Here is a 20,717-nt window from a genome sequence, read left to right on the forward strand (position 1 = left end):
TGTGTCTGTGTGTGTGTGTGTGAAGATTCTAGTAAATGTCCTCCAGATGGTACAATGGGTAGAGGGATTTGCTGCCTTTTTTTCTTAGCAGTAAAGCCCTGGGTATCCCCGTGGCTATGCATGAGGAAGGTATCCCTGTGGCTATGTGTGAAGTTTAAAAGCTTTATTCTTGTTTTGTAAAAGTTTCTTTTAGCATAGCAACATTCAGAGATGAATCTAAAAGCAAAATAACTTTTAAGCTTGGAGTTCTGCTATGAAGATTACTTTCTTTGGTAAAAAGAATCCCAAATAGTTTCTGAAAACAGGTCTCCATGGACACATTTTATGATTTGAAAGACTTTTTTTCCCCCCTTTTTCTTAGAAAGGCTGTTTGGAAGCCTAAATAACTAACTTCAGTGAAAGAGAAAAAGAGCTCACCAACTTTGGAAAGTAGGAAAAATATCTTACATTGCCTGCCTCCCATCTACAACTCAGCTGCTAGAAAGATAGAAATACCACCTCTGATCAAAACCACCTGCCTAATTTTCTAAACACAAATTTCTAGGCATATAGCAACAGCAAACATTTTCAATATATCAGTTTGTCATGTTAATTTAATACCTCTTGAGGCTTTCTCATCCTGTATTTATTCTGATTTTTTTATTCCTCTTTTACTAATTAGACACCTTCTTTGTACCCTTCCAGACCCTCTTGGTCTCTCTCACTTGTCTCTCATTTCAGCCAACTTTAGACAATATCTTACCCTGTTTCCATGCTTCAGCACACCTACATCATACCCAAGCCATCTCAGTTGATGTGAAAAGTTCTAGACACTCACTCACTCTGTGCCCATTTATGCACAACCCAGAGATGGAGGTGAGTTAACTGTGCATGGGGTAAACACTGATCAATGGAAAACGTGACCTAATAAATAAATGACTCTTTCTCCATTTTCTACAAAGGACAATTTAATGATGTGATACATACTGCTTCATTGATGGCCCCAAATTAATAAGCAATTAGTTGCCCATAGGGAAGGCCAGAAGGCCAGCTCAGTGAGATGTCATTGTCATGGCTCTCCTTCCCCCCCTGGCTCCTCTTCTACTGCCCTCATTCCCTTTTCTCAGAATAGCATCCCCCCACACACCCAGCCAAATATATATATATATATATATATATATATATATATATATATATTCATTTTTTCAGCCTCTTCTTTCTAGGGAATTAAACTAAAATGTCATCACTGCATCTAAGAAGTCATCAAATGTAAATACATTACAAACCTGTCCTCCTGTCCTATACCCGATGTCACTACTGGTATCAGAACTTGGATTCAAGGCTCATCATTTCTGACAATAGCCAACCATTTTCCTTTTACACATTCACCAAATTCTTAGCATTACTGTCAATGTTATCTTAAAAAAAAAAAAAATCCAGCCCTGCCCATATCCCTTTATCTACTTTACAGTGATTCTTCATAAACCAGTCAACGGCTCCTTCTCTAGTCTAATTCTCTTCCATCAATGTCCTGTTTCTTACCACCTCTATAATTTATTTGAAGGTAATAAAAACTCCTAGAAAGGTAAGCATGAGAAATTTTAATAAATGTCCCTTTATGCTATAATAAGGAATTAAATATTAGTCAGAAGGCATACATATATACTGCCACTATTTGTTTATATCTTTGTACCTTTGGCCTTAGGACCATTACCCCTTGTCTAGTACATTTGCCATCCCCTAGACATATTCAGATATTACTTGTTCTGAAAAAATAGCTTTGCTCACCTAACTTAATAGTGGATCTAACCATGTTTCTGTATTATACTGTACTTGATCCTCCATCTGTTATATCATTAGTGCTTTTGTCTTTCAGATATTTGTGGAATTGAACTGTGTGTGTTCACCAGAAAATAATTTAAAAAGTCTTTATATTTTCTATTTTAGTGCATTGCTATACCATGTAAATTTTTTTTTAATTATTCATGAGAGACACACCCAGAGAGAGCAAAGACACAGGCAGAGGGATAAGCAGTTCTATGCAGGGAGCCCCATGTGGGACTTGATCCCAGGACCCCAGAATCATGACCTGAGCTGAAGGCAGATGCTCAACTGCTGAGCTACCCAGGTGTCCCTATACCATGCAATTTTTATAATTTACTCAGTTTATAGCACAAGTTAATCAAATTTTACATCTGTCTAGATACTTCCTAAGGGATTCCTTTTTTTTTATTTCTTTAAAGCTTTTATTTATTTATTCATGAGAGACACAGAGAGAGAGAGAGAGAGAGAGAGAGAGAGAGGCAGAGGGAGAAGCAGGCTCCATGCAGGGAGCCTGATGTGGAACTCGATCCTGGGACTCCAGGATCACTCCCTGGGCCTAAGGCAGCGCAAAACCACTGAGCCACCAAGGCTGCCTCTAGGGATTCCTTTCTGAGTTTGGTAGGTACTTAGATAAAATGGCATTTATTTATTTGTTTGTTTATTTATTTACCTATTTATAAAACCCAAGTCTACAATAAATTAATTTTAATCAATATATAGTGATAAAATATTTTCACATAAGCTGAAAATAAATCATTGTTCTATTCCAGAAAATAAATAGAAATTAAAATCTGAAAACAAAATACCATCTTAATGAAAGGCATGAAACAAGGTCTGAACAAGTAAGAAAGTGCATGCAAAGGTGTCAAAAAAATCATACAAATATACAAACTTAATGAGATTGCATTAAAAATTTCAATTTTCTGGGCTGCCTGGGTAGCTCAGTCAGTTAAGTGTCAGACTCTTGGTTTTAGCTCAGGTTATAACCTCAAGGTCCTGAGATTGATACTGCCTGGGGCTAGGTTCAGCAGAAAGTCTGCTTGAAGATTGTCTCTCTCTCTCTCTCTCCCTCTCCTTCTGCCCTCCCCCCTATTCATGCACATGCTCTTTCTCTCTCTCTCTCTCTCTCTCTCTAATAAAGATCAAATTTTGAATTAAGTAATTTTTGAAGCTTGCATAAAGTAAATAAATAAAAATGACCAAGACAATTATAAAAAAATATCAATATAAAGATAAACATACTGTGGCAGACACTGCCAGTTGACTACACAACAGTTGATCCTAAGTCTCTTCTTCTTTAATTAATTTCCACTCTCCAGATTTAAAAAGTGGGGAATTTTGTAGCTACCACACTTGGGGTGGTCATGTGAACAATATCTGTCCAATGAGACATAAGGAGAAGTAACATTGAAGGTTTTAGCAAGATATAGCCTATCTAAAGACATGCCCACATGTAATATTTGTAAAATTCTTACCTCAGGAACAATTTGAAACTGAAAAAAAAAAAAATAGATTAAATGGAATGTCCAGTAATTAAGCTCTTCCTTAGTTCTCTCTTCTGTCCACTTCATTTTGCCATTAGGTGAGGCCAAGTGAGTGCCTGAAGTATAGAACCACAGGCATTTCTTGTAATTGTGACCATAGTGATAACCCTAATATTAAAATTTAATATATCAAAGCTAGTGAAGAAGAAAGATAAAAGCCAGGGTCTTGAATAGCATTGTTAGATCTACAAGTCATTTTTCAGTTCATTAATCAGGGTTAAGAATAAATTTCAATATGTTTTTAGCCCATGTTATGGGTTTTCTGTTACTCTATTAATTTAACAAATATTTATGGAGTTTCAATTAAGGGGTAGGAACATTTAACATGAAGCTGTAGTAATAGTTAACAAGAGTTATTCTTTAATGTAATTTAAATATATTTAATTTATTTAAATATTAAACATTTAAATTTAAACATTTAAATTGCTGCCTTCATGGAACTAAACCTGTTGCAGGAAGAAACATAACTGATAGTTAATGGGGAATCCGTCATCACAATAATAAGGCATATACTTCCAGCCAAGACAGCATAACTGAAATTGAATTTGCCATTGTCCCTGAAATACTTAAAAACTACAAAAAAACTACAAAATGTAGGAAACAATGTGTTTTTTTTTAGGCATTTGACAGGGCATTACAGTGATCCCTAGGAGACAGGGAGGAAACAAGGGAAATGAAAATATCTATTTATAACAAAACTTATACATGAGTGTTCACAACAGCTATATTGTAAAAGCAAAGACTGGGAAGAAAACAATTGTCTCCATCAGGGGAATAGATAAAGAATTTGTGATATATCCATAAAATGCAATGCTAGTTGGCAATACAAATGAATTAGTTATTTGTGTATCCAACAGCCTAGAAGAATCTCAAATTAATTGTACCAAATAAAATAAGCGAGACCAAAAGCCAGTATTACTGACATACTATATGATCCCATTCAGCTGTAGTTGTAGGAAACTAACCCCAACAATTACAGAAAGTAAATTCATGATATCTTAATGGGAAAAAGAAGATTAACAGAATGACTTGAGAAACATCTTGGTAGTGATAGATATGGTCATTACCTCAAATTTGGTGTTAATATCATCCGTATGTATTTATCACTTTTTCAGTATTTTCAAATTGCATATTTTAGATATTGCAATTTATTTTACACCGATTATACCTTAATAAAGCTGTAGAAAATACCATCAAGTCTCAATATCCACAAGTTCCTCAGAAGGTGGTGGTGTCCTATTTATCCAATGCCTAACTGCCTTCAGAGCCTCAAATTCTATTTACAAAATATTTTCAAATAATAATAGCTAGAAGTTATCTCTTAACTATGTACCAAATAGGGTGTAGGGCTCTGAATATATTACCCCTGCCTGAACACTCCATAGTTTAGAACAGACTTTCGGAATCTGATTTTATATGTTTGATTTTATAGAGAATGTATTTTTATATATTTATGTATAACTTACATAATCATAAATGTATTTAGAGTGTACATGCATATATACATATAAATCTATCTATATATTACAAAAAATATACAAATTAGTAATTATAACTGAATTGGAAATCAGAAAATAATTAAATACATAAATTTATTAGTTGATAAATTTGAGTTTTCAATGATTAAGAATACTCTTTCATAAATAGCACTTGGTAACAACTGGTAAACCATTCAAAAGATAGAAATGATTTAAATTTCACATCAGATATAAATGTAATTTCTACATGAATTGCATATTAAAGTTTAGACATTAATAAATCATTAAAACTAAAAGTGATTGAGTGCACAGCAAAATGAAGTGGAGATGACGAACAAAAAGATTGAATTGATTTTTTTTGAGGTCTACATTTTTAACGAAACAGTCACTGTTTACACAATTTATTCAAACCCTTGTTGGCTTCCAAGCATTTAATTTTCTGGTCCAATTATGCTGGTAAAAACATGTAAATCTTGAAACAAAAAAACATGCAAACATTTCTGGCATTAACGGCATTTTCTGGATAATATATATACAGAACAACTCCTTTTAATTTGAATTTTTTTCAAGAGAGATGTATAACTCTGAAGAAAAAATATTTATAAAACATCCAATTAAATGCACTTTAAAAACTCACCATGTAAGACTCCAAATTTGATATTTGTGTTTAACTTCATTCTTTATGTTTTTAATACTGTTCTGTCTTAGTTCATTAACATAAAATAAATGAAATTGTAAAGGAACATATTTATTTTGGTTTCCCAAAAAAAGCCAAATGCAATCTGCCAATTTGTTTTGTAAATAGGACACACTTGCATCTTGCACATATTCCATATTCATGTTCCTTTTAAGACATTTTACAGATGGTGAACTACCTACATACAGACAGTAAGGAAAAAATAGAGGTTTTTTTTTTTTTTTAAATAGAATGCCATTACTATACTTCTATATTGATCCTGTGCATATTTATCAGTCTCTGACGATGTGTGTGAGGGACACGTGCCATTTCTTTTCCTGCAAATTGGGTTTTTATTTCTCTGAATGCATAAAGCCATGTGTTGGCTACATTTGTAGGTCTGACCAAAAGCAATCATATGTTTTCATGTGATTTCGTTTTCTGGGTCTTCCAATGGGCAGTTATATAGCATGTAGTTGTCTCTCAACCAAATATGTATAAAATAAATAATATTTAATCTAATTGGACAGTGTGGATAATACTTACAAATAGATATATGTTAAACATTTTCCTACGTAGCAGGTTAAGAAAATATAACAATGGAAAGTACAGTAAAACATGTTTTATAGAAATATGATATTTGCTATCATAATCGTGGTTGAGATTTAAAATATCCTCACTGAACTATGTCATGTGGCTTAAATGAAATTGGCATCTACACCATAAATATGTCTACTATGTCGGATAAATTACACCAAATCTGCTCATTTAAGAAATTAGAAGAAGATATTAAATACAAATTGGTCCTTTCTGTCTATTCTATCAGAATGTACTCAGATAAAATTATTTGTATTTATATTGTCTGTATTTTGTAAACAGTAATTTCTACTGTTTCATTTTTAACATTAGAATTGAACTCAACTGGGAATGATATTTAAAGAAAGTATTTCCTTGTAATGAGTTTCTTCCATCAGAAGGAATGTAAGGTCCAGCTGATTTCCTGGCCAGATTACTACCACATAAACAGCAAAAACATAATGGATGGAACTACCCCCACCTTCCCACTTACAGTCTTGGTCCATTTGTAAATCATTAGCATCAGCAATTTTTACAAATGCTTTTGATCATCTGCTTACGCATGTATATGATAGAGAAAGGAAAGGGACATGCATTTTATTTATTATAGAGCTGTAGTGAGTTCTCAGAAGGGCCCAGATATTCTACTGATTTATTACACTGGCCTGCCCAGATGTTTGATGAGTCTGAATAAATATACCTGCTATTATAGCATTAGGTGGAAACAACCTTAGCAGGTAGGTATATTTGGACACGACACATTGCACGAGAAATATGTCATATAAGTGAAATGGAAAGGCAAATCTTTTGTCTTACTTTTAAATTAACCAGGGTTGCTTTCACTTACTATAATTTAAAATATTCTAAAGTTATTACAATGCTTTTATTTCACCATTTTTAACTGGAAAGTAAAATATGGAAGCCACTACACAATTATGCAAATAGGGAAGTTATAAGACGCACACAAAGTGCAACATAAATACTTCAATCGCAAATTGTAGCAGAAGAATATCAGGCAGGATAATAGCATAGTGTTTGACCCTTCTCACATCTCTGCAAAAAAAGAAAAGAAAAAAAAAAAAGAAAAGAAAAGAAGAAAAAAAAAGAAGAAAGAAAATAAATCTAGGATACCAAAAGATAAGTTTCCACAGGTAAGATCATTCAAAGACTAGGTGACAAGGAGTGCCCACAAAGCTCCGAATAGGATGGGAATGAAAAGGGTCAAAACCAGACACAGCTGGGGTAGAAGAGAGGCCCTGCAGGTGTAAGCAGGTGTGCAGTGATAATGCAGGGAAGAGAAAAGGGAACTGTAAAATCTAGCAAGTTCAGAAGCCCCAAGATCCTCCGCAAAATGAGAGGATCTCACTCTGCAGAAAATTCTCAGTGGAGGTCTCAGAAGATTGACAAAACTGGAAGAGGTTCTAGGGTCTTTAATTTGAGAGTTAATATAAAACAAACAAACTTGCACTCAAAAGGGTCCATAAAAAGATCAGCAGCTTGTGGGAAACTCAAGGACCCCCGAAATACAAAAACCAAAACCAAACACCAAACACCAAAAACGTTCATTTGGAAAGAGAGAATAAACTTTTAGGGAGTGGATGTCAGTAACTGCTTGTGGTTTGTCTAAATTTATTTAAAGTAGGAAACTTGGAAAGTTACTGGGAGTTGGGGTGGGGGGCATCCGGGGAGAGATCTCACAATTGTCAAAGTGGCTGCAGAGCGAGAGAAAACATTCTTAAGTGCTTTATTCAAAATGACAACTAATTCACACAACGTGCTTTGATTCCTATCACACAATCCAAGATATAGGAAATTTTCTTCCCGAGAAACTTTAAACATTTTTCTTCTAAAGAGAAAGTCTGTTTTTGTGTGTTTGTGCTAAGATAATTATAATTTTTGCTTGGCCAATACTTGTCACATTTCTATCAAAATGGTATGCTTTAGATGTAGAGAACTGCGTTGTTGCTCAAACTTCCCGGGTTGTTGGAGTGTTTGTACCTCTCATTGTTGGACTCCCTACAATTCATGGGGCTAGACTGTAGTCAGATGATCAGGGGTTTGTTGTTGTTGTTGTTGTCGTTGTTGTTGTTTTTATTTAAAGTCCAGTTTGTTAACATACAGTATAATATTAGTTTCAAGGTGTACAATTTAGTTATTCAACACTTTCATACAACACCCCATGCTAATCACAAGAGCACCCTTTAATCCCTCTCATCCGTTTAACCCACCTCCCCACCCATCTCCTCCCGGTAACCACCAATTTGTTCTCGTAGTTAATAGTATGTTTCTTGATTTGCCTCTCTCTCTTTTTTTTCCCTTTGCTCATTTATTTTGTCCTTAAGTTCCACATAGAAGTAAAATCATATGGTATTTGGTTTTCTCTGATTGACTTATGTCACTTAGTATCACACTTTCGAGCACTACCCATGTCATTGCGAATGGCAAAACTTCATTATTTGTATATGGCTGGGTAATATTCCATTATATTTATATACCACGTCTTTTTTTAAAGATTTTATTTATTCATCACACACACAGAGAATGGCGGAGACATAGGCAGAGGGAGAAGCAGGCTCCGTGCTGGGACCAGGACGTGGGACTCGATCCTGGGTCTCCAGGGTCATGCCCTGGGCTCAAGGCAGCGCTAAACTGCTGAGCCACATGGGCTGCCCTATATACCACGTCTTTGGCCATCATTAATCCATGGACACCTGAGCTGCTTCCATAACTTGGCTATTGTAGATAATGCTGCTATAAACACCAGGGTCCAAGTATCCCTCCCAATCAGTATTTTTATATTCTTTGGGTAAATACCTAGTAGTACAATTGCTGGATCATAGGGCAGTTCTATTTCTAACTTTGTGAGGAACCTCCATACCATTTTCCAGAGTGGCTGCACCAGTTTGCCTTCCCACCAACAGATCAAGTGGGTTGCCCTTTCTCCACATCCTCAACAAAACCTGTGTTTCTTGTATTGGTGATTTTAGCCATTCCAAGAGACGTGAGGTGGTATCTAATGGTAGTTTTGATTTCCATTTCCCTAATAATGAGCAATGTTGGGCATCTTTTCATGCGTCTGTTGGCCATCCGGATGCCTTCTTTGGAAAGATGTCTATTCATATCATCTCTGACCATTTTTTAAATTGGAGTATTCACTTTTTGACGTTGAGTTTGTAGAAGTTCTTTATATATTTTGGATACTAATCCTTTATCAGACATCATTTTCAAATGTATTCTTCTATTCCACAGGTTGCCTTTTAGTTTGTTGATTGTTTCCTTTGCTGTATGGAAGCCTTTTATTTTGATGAAGCCCCAACAGTTTATTTTTGCTTTTGTTTCCCTTGCCTCAGGAGACAGATCTAGAAAGAAGTTGCTATGGGTGATGTGAAGCGACTGCCTGTGTCCTCCTCTAGGGCTTTAATGGTTTCCTGTCTCCCATTTAGGTCTTTAATCCATTTTGAATTTATTGTTGTACATGGTGCAGGAAAGTGGTCATTTCTTTTGCCTGTTGCCATCCAGTTTCCCAACACCATTCTTTGAAGAGACTGTATTCTTCTCTTCTTTGTCAAAATTTTATTCTTTTAAGATTTTATTTATTCATGAGACACAGAGAGAGAGGTAAGCCCCATATGGGACTCGATCCTGGGACCCCAGGATCACAACCTGAGTCAAAGGCAGATACTCAACTGCTGAGCCACCCAGGAGTCCCTGCTTTGTCAAAGATTGATTGACCACATAATTATGGGCTCATTTCTGAGTTTTCTACTCTGTTCTATTGATCTCTGTGTCTATTTCTGTGCCAGCACCATACTGTTTTGATTACTACAACTTTGTAATATAACTTAAAGGACAGGATTGTGATGCCTCCAGCTTGGCTTTTTTTTTTTTCAAAGTTTCTTTGTGTCTGAGGTCTTGTGTGATTCCATACAAATTTTTGGATTGTTTGTTCTAGCTCTGTGAGACATGCTGTTGGTATTTTGATAGGGATTGCATTAAATGTAGACATTTTAACAATATTTATTTTTCTGATCCACGAGCATGAAATACCTTTTCATTTCTTTGTGTCATCCTCAATTTCTTCCGTCAACGTTTTTGTTTACTGAGTACAAATCTTTCACCTCTGTAGTTAGGTTTATTCCTAGGTATCTTATGGGTTTGGGTACAATTATAAATGAGATTGATTCCTTAATTTATTTTTCTACTGCTTCATTTTTGGTGTATATATAGAAATACAATGGATTTTTTTATGTTGACGTTATGTAGGATTTGACCTTACAAAATCCATATATCAGTTCTAGAAATTTTATAGTAGAGCATTTTGGCTTTTTATATAGAGCATCATGTCACCTGCAAATATGGAAAGTTTTAAATATTCCTTGCCAAGTTAGATAGCTTTTATTTCTTTTTGTTGTCGGATTGCTGTTTAAGACTTCCGGTGTTAAATAACGGTGATGAGAATGGATAAAATGTCTTGCTCTTGACCTTAGGGGAAAAGTTCCTTCTAACCCTACTTTGTTGAGAGTTTATATATTAAGCATGGATGCTGTACTTTAAAAAATGCTTTTTCTTCCTCTATTGAAATGATCATATGGTTCTTATCCTTTCTTTTATTAATGAGATGTATCATGTTGATTGATTCACAGTGTGATATATTCCTTACAGCCCAGGAATATATCCCACTTAACCTTGATGAATGATTCTCTTTTTTAGTGGAGTCTTAATCTCATAAATCCAGCCTCATAGAATGAATTTGGAAGCTTTCCTTCTTTTTCTACTTTTTGGAATAGTTTAAGTAGAATAGGTATTAACGTTTATTTAAATATTGGAAAAATTCACCTGTAAAGCTATCTGGTGCTGGATTTCTATTTTTTGGGAATTTTTTGATTCCTGGTTCAATGGCTCTGCTTGCTATCATTCTGTTAAAGTTTTCTACTTCTTCCTGTTTCAATTTTGGAAGCTTATCCATTTCTAAGAATTTAGCCATTTCTTCTAGATTGTGCAAAGTTGCCATATGGTTTTTCATAATATTCACTTATAATTGCTTGTATTTCTGTGGTGTTGGTTATGATTTCTCCTCTCTCATTTGTGATTTTATTTATTTGGGCTCTTTCTCTTTTTTGATAAGTCTAGCTAGGAGTTTATCAATTTTATTAATTTTTCAAAGAACCACCTCTGGATTTCATTGGTCTGTTCTATTGTTCTTTATTTTTTAATTCCTCTGTAATTTATTTCTGTTCCAATCTTTATTATTTCCTTCCTTCTGTTGGCTTTAGGCATTGCTCTTCTTTTTCTAGCTCCTTAGGTGTAAGGTTAGGTTGTTTACCTCAGATTTTTCTTGCTTCTTAAGATAGGCTTGTTTTGCTATGTTTTGCATCTTAAAACTGCTTTTGCTTCATCTCAAAGGTTTTGGACTACTGTGTTTTCATTTTCATTTGTTTCCATGTATGTTTTTAATTTCTTCTTTGATTTCCTGGTTGACCCATTCATTGCTTAGTAGCATGTTGTTTAACCTCTGTATTTTTGGTCTTTCCAGATTTTTCTTGTGGTTAACTTGAAGTTTCACAGGGGTGTGGTAATAAAATATGCATGGTATGATTTCAATCTGTTTGTATTTTTTGAGGTCTGATTCGTGAACGTGTATGTGATCTCTTCTAGAGAATGTCCTATGTGCATTTGAAAAGAATATGTATTCTGCTATTTTAGGATAGAATGTTCTGAATATATCTTTTAAGTCCATCTGGTTCAGTGTGTCACTCAAAGTCATGGTTTCCTTGTTGATTTTCTGTTTAGATAATCTCTCCATTGACATAGTGTGGTATTAAATTCCCCTACTACTATTGTATTATTATCAATGAGTTCCTTTATTTTGTTATTATATATTTATATATTTAGGAGCTCCCAAGTTGGATATATAATAAATATCAACAATTGTTAGATCTTCTTTATGGGTTGTCTCCTTTATTATGATATGATCTAGTTTCAAGGAGTGAGAGAATAAAACCCTCAGGACACTTTCCCATGTGGAAATAGTCATCAGAATTATAGACATGTAAAGTTTCTCTCTGAGAAAAAGTACCTTGGCAGTTTTAAAATAGGAAATTGTGCCTACTATCTAATGAATCTTTAATAAATTTAAATATGGTATATCTTGTATTTGGATATCAAACTAGATCTGTTATCATGAATCAAAGTCAACATTAGTAAGTGGTCCTGGGTCAAATTTTATTAATTTTAACTTCAACATATATTTCAACAATCACACCATACTTTTAGATATTACCATCAGCAGAATGTATGATCACTCTCTAGAAAATCTGACAGATACTGAGTTATCTTATCCATAAAACTAGCCAACTGGCTAGACAAATATTACACAAGGTATTTTTACTGTGGCTTTTACTTTTGATAGCACAGATTCAGTAAAAATTAGTTCACCTTGCTACAGTGATGAAATTGAACAAATCAAACCTATAATCATGACTATGTTGAAACATCACATTCAAAGGTGAATTTCATTTAGTTGAGTATGACAAGTCCATTACTGTACAGAGTTGAATGATGTTAGTAGTTTGGGCTGCTATAACAAAGCACCATAGACTACATGGTTTAAACGGACACTTATTTCTCACAGTCCTAGAAGCTGGGAAGTCTAAGAGTAAAGTCCCAGCAGATTCAGTGGCTGTGAGAACCCTCCTTCTGGCTTATAGATGGCTACTTTCTCGTTATGTCCTTACATGTTCTTTTTTACTTTTTGTCTTCCTTAGTGTGTGTTATTCCATAACAAATCATGCCTCCCAAGATCATGTGTACCTGAAATATAAAAATGTGACTTTATTTGGCAGTGCCTGTGGTTAAGTTTCCAACTCTTGGGTTTGGCTCAGGTTGTAGTCTTAAGGTCATGTGATTAACCCCTATGTCAGGCTTCCTGCTCAGTTCATAGTCTGCTTGGGATTCTCTCTCCATGTCCCTCTGCCCCTCCCCAACCTCTCTCTCAAATAAATAAATAAATATTTTTTTTCTTTTTTAGAGTGACTTTATTTGAAAACAGATGGAGGTAATCACACTAAGAATAGGGCATAGTGAACCCTAATCTAATACTAGTGGCCTTTTAAGAAGAGAGAAATTTAGACACAGAGACAGGCACAGAGGGAAGATGGTGTGACAGCACATGGATACCAGGTAGAAAAGCATGTGACAATGGAGGCAGAGATGGGACTAAGGAACACCAAGGATTGCCAGCAATCACCAGAACTTTGATGAAACAAGAAAGGATTATTCTGTAGAGCCTTCAAAGGGAAAATGTTTCTGCACATACCTTGATTTCAGAATTCTAGGTTCCATAACTGTGAGAGAACAAATTTCTGGTGAGTCGCCCAGTTTGTGGTTCTTCACTATGACAAAGCCACAAAATAATAAAATTATTAAGGAAGAAGACTGCATTTCACCTGTGAAAAAAAAGTACCAGCATATTCTAGAAGGAACTTGACCTAGCCTTGCTTTAACTCTGTAGCTTTTAAATTTTCAGGCTTATAGTAGTAGAGGACATTGACTCCTAGAAGATCAAGAACACATATAATTTGTATGACCTCACAAAAAAGGATTATCTCCATTTTTGTTAGTCTTGCAGGTGACAAAAAAAGGCCTTTGAACAATAGCTTCTTATCTAGGACTAGATTTGATAATAAGGCCATGGACATTATACAAAATATCTAGATAGAAGTTAACTGGCTCTCTGTAGTCCATAGTCACTTCCTAAATTGCCTAGAACTGTTGACCACATTCAAACGTTCATCTTTGCTAATTAATGTTTCTTTTTCAATGATATTAGTAAAAATGGCCAAAGAAAAAGTTATTCTTGATATAAATGCTGTGGTCCAAAGTGTCTGAAATACTGAAATACCCACTATTGACACAGAGTCCCTGTGGGACACATTTTAAGCATAAAATGCCTAGTTTTTAGAGTAACAGTCTGCTAAATTGAAGTTTAAAGTTGGAGTACAAAAGAAGAAAAAGGGTTGTATTCATCTTGCTATGAGAAAATGGAATGAAAAGAAAAAATACAGGCCACTAGAAATGCTAAGTGCATCTTATTAACCTTCTTAAATGCTCTAGGCATTCACAGAAACAGAAATATATCAATCAATTAAAAATGCTTTTCATGTAAAAATATTATCTTTTTATCCCAATCAGCCAGCCTTTCACATACACACAGATACACACACACGTGGCACAGTTTACAAGTGCAGAAAAGGAATTTGCAAATTTGAAATTTATTTTTGCAGTGGATTTTATTTATTATTGGAGTTAGACATTTATTCTCACTGAAACATCACAAAGGACCCATCTGTGGTATTCTTTATGACTTGTTTGAGTGACTTTTAAGTTTTTGTAAATTTCCATGATTTAGCCATTTCTGTAAGAGAAAATATTGAAAGGGATGTGTCTGACCTTTACTAGTTAAGATCAGTCACTTGCTCTCAAAATGGACCAACCTCATAACCCAATATGTCCTGAGTGTGGGTTAAATAAAGGGTTTCTGAATGTAGGCATCACTGCCTACTCTGAGTGTTGCTGACACTGATGACTAGATGCAAACTCTTAAATTACTCCATTGGCCACCACACTGTGAACATGAGATAAAATCTAGAAATCCTCTTGCAAGTGGTCGACCAGCATATCTTTAAGTGTTCTAGTTCTGATGCTATAGAGCAAGCTTACACACATGTGACAAGAATGACTCCTACGGGGAGACCAAGACTGCAATTCATCGAGATGGAAAGGGGCTACATAATGTTTATTCCTCTCTAATAATAGAAAAATAAAAAATAAATTTAACTATGCCTTAATTCTTTGAAACACATAAGCATCTAATACCCAAACCACTGTAATCTCTTCTGGTTTAACTTTGGAGTATAACCTGCTAGGTTCCAGTAGATAGAATATTTTCTCTAGAGCCTATGCCTTATCTTCATCAAGATACATTTTCTCTCTCTGTATATTGGACAATTGTCACTTCCAATTGGATCTGTTCTTTCTTAAATACGATGAATTTGGCATGAAATACTTTCCTGCACAGATTTCATGAAAAAAAACTGATATAATGTTCTCTTTTACCCTAAAGATAGATATAGTCAGAGTTACCACTTAAAATTAAATTCCTTTTGATAATTCTCATTTTGAAGTGATTCAGAAGTCTTTTACACATAGGAAAAGTCATATTCCTAGAAGGTGAGACAGGAAAAAAGATCTACAAAACTTATTTTATTCTAGTATGTTTGAGAGTGAATCTCAATCTGTATATAACCAGCTCCTCATAATGCAGGCAGCTCAGCAACCGCATCTGCCTACACAGTGGCTCAGAAATGAGGAGAGGATACTTTTGTTTTTAGAATTGAACATTTTAACCTTAGCCAAGTACTCAGGTGGCAGGAATAAGTACTTAATAATTGTACATTTGTTTCTACCTTGACTGATGAAAAAAAACCAGCTTTCTGGCTAGAAAAGATTTAAGGAATTTCTTAGCTGTTTGACTTTGATGCATGTGTATAACTGCAAAAAAAAAAAACCACGGTGGAAATAGCACTTAATTGGAAGCAAGGAAACCTAGCTTCTAGTACTGGATTGTTTAAAAATTTCTATTCAATCTTGCACAAGCTGCCTCAGTTTCCTCACTAATTTAATGAGGGTGTTGGAATATTTTATCTCTCAGACACCTAACAGTTCAGAGGTCCTACAAGTTTATGATCAGGGAACCCTCATGTGCTGTTCCATTCCCTTGCGGAAACTGGAGGTAAAAACAACAAGACTACTTCATTTTTAATTGCTCCAAAGAGTATTTGTAAAATCTTGAGCACTTTTCATTAAGAGTTATACTACAGTTAGTTCTCCTCTCGTTGTTTCTTATCAGAGTTTATCAAGTTTGGTTTTCCACAGTTTATCATAGATTTGCTAAATAGCAATCATGTTACTGTTTTCAGTTTAATTAATGTTGAAATTTTATTTTCTTATACTTTTAAAGCATGAGGTTGCTAAACAGGGTGTATTCTTGCCTACTCCAGCTTAACAAGCAAAAAGTTTTGAGTTAGCCAGCAATACGATCTAAATTTTATTTTGAATTTGAAATGATAAGAAACGCAGTGAAACTGTTGTTTCAATAAACTATACATAATGCATATCAGTTATTATAAAGAATAAATAATGTCAGAATTTTTATGTGCCTTGGACACCCAGTCAGACAATTTCTTACTCACTCACCCATTTGTTCATTCACTCATTCCTTCCACAAACATTCAAGAAACATCTTCTATGTGCAAGACCCTAAATTAGTTTTTGGACAAAAAAAATAAACAAGTCAGTACTCTAATGATGGCAGCTCCTCCAGAGCACTGCTTCCACAAAATAATATCTTACGTACATGCATTTTTGCTTTTTTTCTGGAAAACAGGCACAATGAAGGAAGTTCTCACACTTAGTTTCTAAGTCTATTTTTAGTCTATTCTTGTCTATTTTCTGGCATTAACAAGCAAAAAAAGCTATGTATTAACCAATCATACAATCTAAATATGTTTTTAGGTATATTTGTTTTGTTCATAATTGTTTAAATATAAATGTATTTAACGTTTCCTAATATCTATATATTAGGATATATATAGTATATATCATTATACTTTATAATAAAAGTTCTTTATTTTAAAATGCTTCTTTATAATAAAAATGAGTAGCAATGGGTACCTTAAAAAAATATCAGAAACATTTTGTATGTTGGGGCATCTGGGTGGTGCTGTTGGTTAAGTGTTGACTCTTGGTTTCAGCTGGGTCATGATTTTGGGGTCCTGGAGATCCTGGAGATTGGGTTCTGTGCTCAGCATTGAGTCTACTTGAAATTCTCCCTCTCCCTCTGAAACTCCCACTCATGCTCTCTATTTCTGTCTAAAAAATATATATTATATATATATATATATATATCTTTAATTAAAAACACATTTTGTATGTTATTCATTTTTTCAGATATTTCTGATTTAATTAAAATAAATAAATTTATTTAAATACAATTTAAATAAAAAATTAAAAAATATATCATGGTCTAATTTTCCATCTCCATTTGGAATACTTTGATTCACAGTCATAATAAGAATTAGACACTTTAGTAAAATTTACTTGCAATGTATTATTTTCATTAAAAGATTAATTTTTATTTAAAGATTATATTAACTATGTTTTTGATTAAATTAGTAAATAAAATAAGTCTTGACTTCTTCTAAATTCTTCATGTTAAAAAAAAAAAAAAAAAAACGTGTTGCAGGCAGCCCGGGTGGCTCAGTGGTTTAGCACTGCCTTCAGCCCAGGGTGTGATCCTGGAGACCCAGGATCAAGTCCCACATCAGGCTCCCTGCATGGACCTGCTTCTCCCTCTGCCTGTGTCTCTGCCTCTCTCTCTTTCTGTGTCTCTCATGAATAAATAAATAAAATCTTAAAAAAAAAAGTGTTGCAAAATATCTTAAGGATCTAAGAGTGAATTAAAAATATATAATGGTTTGGATTGGGGTTCAGGAAACTGGGTGATGGACATTAAAGAGGGCACTTGATATAATGAGTGATGGGAAACAGGGCTAGCTGAGGACAAAGCATGAGCCCAGGGAAGCTCATTGACAAGTCCTTGAAACAGGCAGAGGGACATTCTTCTATGGACTCAACTGCCTCAATGTTAATACTTCGCTAAGGGCAAAAGGTGATCTTAGCCTGACCCACAGGATCCTGTGAGTCTCCTTTAGCATATAAAAATTCCTTTAGAAATTTCCTTTATCTCTACCCCACAAGATATGTGTTGGCCATCATCCCTCAAGCACATGACCCCCCATATACATTTGAAGGGTTTCATGAGTCAGGTTTTATTAGACGGTAATAAGTGACCTTTTCCCAACAAGAGCCAGCCCCCTCAGCATCCTGGAGACCTTGCTTCCAAAATTCCTTAGAGAGTACACGATCCACAATCCCCTCCTAATTCCCAGGTATATAATCAACTACCCCTCACAGGCCTGGGGCAGCAGCTCTTCCTGCCCATGGGTCCTGTCCCTGGGCTTTAATAAAACCACCATTTTGCACTAAAGATGTCTCAAGAATTCTTTCTTGGTCATTGGTTCTGGACCTCACCCCCCCAAACCTCACCTATATTCCAAAACTTCATCAATGAGCACTAGGTATTATATACATTGATGACTCACTAATTATACCTTTGAAACTAATAATACTATATATGTTAACTAAACTGAATTTAAATAAAAAATTAAAAAATATATCACGGTCTAATTTGGGGATTATTTGAATATATCACATTTTAGAAAAAAAAAAACAAAGAAATAAAATACTTATAAAGGATTGTTTATTGAGTAAATATTATAGGCCAGGAAATTTTTCAAGGTCTTAGAATTTTTAGATTTGGAAAATATTATCATTTTGGCTAGGGATCTTAAGGGCAATACATAGCATCTAAAGTTCCAGTACCATGGAATCCTATGAGAGAGACAATTTGGAGGAGAGTAGATAAGAATAGTTGATTATTTGGCTTCAGTGAAGTCATATTGCTCTTCTCATTGGAATCCAATTTTCTTCTGGAACTACTTGAAATATTATTTTACTTCTGAATTACTGAATATGTCAAGTTGTTAATTTACTTTTACTCATCCTCACATAATGGAGAAATAAAGTAAATATGCAATTTTTACAGGATTTTCATAAAGGCCAACAGAGAAGACTTATAAAGTTTCTATGAACTTTTTTTTCCTACTCAAAATGCTTAAATTCTGAGGGAGTGGATTTCTCAGCACCTATGATTAATGTTTTACTGAATATAAGCGCATGACTTATTTAGAAACAATATTGGAATTATATGAATGCCATTTATAGAATTATATAATAAAGCGTTTCTTAGTAGTGTAAGTGATGAGGGAGCAGAAGGCTAGCTGAGGAAAAACTACAAGCTGACACCCTGCAAATCCTACATGGGCCCCCTCCTCCTGGGTAAGATATGTGTGACTTTTTCCAGGAAGCTCCCAAAGGTCTTAATGCCTTCCTAGACAGAAAAACAACCTTTACTTGATATTGGCAAGGCCTGCAGGATCTTTTTCCTCACCTCCCCCAACCCCATACTAAATAATAAATTGTTCCTCACAACCCCAGGGCAGCTCTTTCTGCCATGGGTCCTGTCCCCAAGCTTTAATAAAACCATTGTTTTTCACCAAAGATACCTGAAGAATTCTTTCTAGGTCCTCGGCTCTTGATCTCACCCCACCAAATCTCACCTATATTCCAAAACTCCATCAGAAGCATTATTAAAATATTACTGTCATTATTAAAATATTTACATGTTCTTAAGCATAGACATGGATCTATCAAATTCACACAGTTCTTTTCACCATGAATTTCCTTAAGTTAAATATATAGAAAGTAGCATAGTAAGTTAACTGAATTGTTGAATTTGTAATGACACAGAATAAAATACTAAAGAAAAACATTTCAGAATCATCCTGTTTTTTTGGTTTGGCTTAAGTCATTTCATTTTAAAATAATGAATTAACTACTGATATATCAGAAAAATTTAAATACTGAACTTGTGATTTTCAATTACCTAGGATTCCCTAGGACCACACTGATGCATGGAAAATTTAAAGAGCTGAGTAATGTTGCTTTCTTAGTCTGGGATTTCAAGTTTTTACCCTCACATTGAAACAATGCATTTCTCCTCAAACTTGGCTCATAACTCTCATTTTCAATACCTGTCTGGTTCTAGCAAGCATGATATTTCAACCATTAAATATGGGTGTCACTGATCTCTTATCAGATGCTTAATATGTACTTAATTAGTAAAATAAGCTATTGGATAAGTTAATTAGGAATTTATAGCAATCCCAACATCATAAAATTGTGACTTTATGTGGGGTCTGAGAACAACTGGTCAAGAAAGAATTTTGGGGACTTTTTTGGTGCAAAACAGGTGGTTTTATTAAAGCATGGAGACTAGGCTGGTGGGCAGAAAGAGCTGCCCTGGGGTTGTGAGGAGCAATAGATTATATACTTTCAAGTTGGGGGGGGGGGCAGGGGTAAGGGTGGGTGAAGACAAAAAAAGTTTCCAAAAGGATTTTCCTTTGTTAAGGAAAACATAGGATCCCAGGGGGCCTAGCTATTGTCAAGTGAAGGTTGGTTTGTTCCTCTAGGCAGGCATTAACAGGAAGACAGCTGGGAGTTCCTAGAGGAGAGTCATACTCTACCTGCCTCAAGGCTTTGTCAGTGGGCTGCAGGTTATAAGGAAATTTAATTTTATCTACAGTCCCTTCTGCCTTTGTTCCCCATTTCATAACCATCTTTTCATGACCTGAATTAGTACAGCAAGAAACGTAAATATAATATACACTTTGTGTTTTATTTTCATATTTTTCTAGCTAATTTTCATAATTTATTTATACCAATACTACTTTTATTTTCACTCTCCCAAATGCCTTTGACATTTGAGTTTCTTCACATTTATATTTCATAACCAACACTCTGCCCCAAATGGTATTAAGGGATGCATCATAGCAGCCCACACACAAAAATCAAATAAATAAATAAATAAATAAATAAATAAATAAATAAATAAATAAATTT

The sequence above is a fragment of the Vulpes vulpes genome, chromosome 7 (genome assembly GCF_048418805.1).
Source record: "Vulpes vulpes isolate BD-2025 chromosome 7, VulVul3, whole genome shotgun sequence".
NCBI lineage: Eukaryota > Metazoa > Chordata > Mammalia > Carnivora > Canidae > Vulpes > Vulpes vulpes.